Here is a 1217-nt window from a genome sequence, read left to right on the forward strand (position 1 = left end):
AAAAAAAAAAAAAAAAAATGTTTTTCTAATAAATGCTTTTATGTGGATTTCTGTTTAGACGAATACTTGATCAAATTTATTAATCTTAAAGAAACATCTTGAAAACGAGTGCTGGAGTATGAAAATACAGCACTGCATTTTCATAACTGAGGAACAACTCATATTAAAGTTATGATTCTTCTAAATTAAACTTCATTGAAATAAAACCATCAGATTTCTTTTTACATTAAGTGATTGTAGTTGAGTTTCTCTGATCAACATCTGCATTCTAGCTGTAGAAATTTTGTTCTTTAGTTGATTTTTTTATTGTAATGTTTTCTGTAAAAGATTTGTAAGCAGGGCTCTGATGTACGGAATGAGGAGCTCCATAAGAGCCGAGGGATGAGCAGGAGCATCTTCACTCCTGTGGCTGCAGGTACTGGCGTGTAAATTCCTCTAGTTGTCTTTCCAGCTCTGTGGCTTTATGTCTGCAATGCAAAACGAAACAAAAAAATTAGTAAAAGTTTAAAAAAAAAATGAGGGTGAAATTTGGTCATTATAGTCATCCAAAACAGAGTACAGGTGAATACTTAATTCTGATTTGCTGTAGGGTGTTCGTTAACAAAACTAACAGTCCCGCCCACAACTCTAAGGCAAATTCTAGATGAAGTATTCCTGCTCTGGAGAAACTATGCTCTAAAAATGACATTTTTTAAAATTACTTTGGCTAGAATTGGCATAATCAGAATTAAAAGAACACTGAGAATATTTTTACAATAAAAGTAAAGATGATTGGGGGAGTCTCCTGATTTTATACATCAGGAGAGTGAGGTCGGTGCAAGCTCTGTAGTCGTTACCATGACAACGCCTCACATCACATATAAAATAGTCCGCTTCTTGTTAAAAACAACTATTAAAACATAAAAATAAATAAAATTAAATTATTAATATTTATTTCCATAAGTGCCCATGGTATAAGTGTGATAATGTCCTTCAAGGTGCCCATTATCAGAAATTCATGGACTTGGACGGTTGCTTCTGCAAAATCCGTGAATTTCAGATAAAAGACTCTTACTTATGATCCAAGAGGAGAAATATTTAAGAGAATTCCCTCGACATATTGTTCTGAATTCCTCATAAACATCTCCTTTTCTCCACATCTGTTAGAGATTCTCAGTGACTGGAGGAGCTGTACTGACCGCAGGCTCTTGGAGCGACTCTGGACCTTCTCCATCTGA

General features: G+C 34.6%; 1 long non-coding RNA gene across 1 annotated transcript; it reads right to left on the reverse strand.

Moving 5' to 3' along the window:
• Positions 1–1217, reverse strand: LOC112141967. Its single transcript, XR_002918500.1, has 2 exons — positions 1179–1217; positions 1–467 (listed from the first exon to the last, which is right to left on the reverse strand). It is a non-coding gene; the product is annotated as an uncharacterized LOC112141967 (long non-coding RNA).

This window comes from Oryzias melastigma, unplaced genomic scaffold (genome assembly GCF_002922805.2).
Source record: "Oryzias melastigma strain HK-1 unplaced genomic scaffold, ASM292280v2 sc07118, whole genome shotgun sequence".
In the NCBI taxonomy this organism is placed as follows: domain Eukaryota; kingdom Metazoa; phylum Chordata; class Actinopteri; order Beloniformes; family Adrianichthyidae; genus Oryzias; species Oryzias melastigma.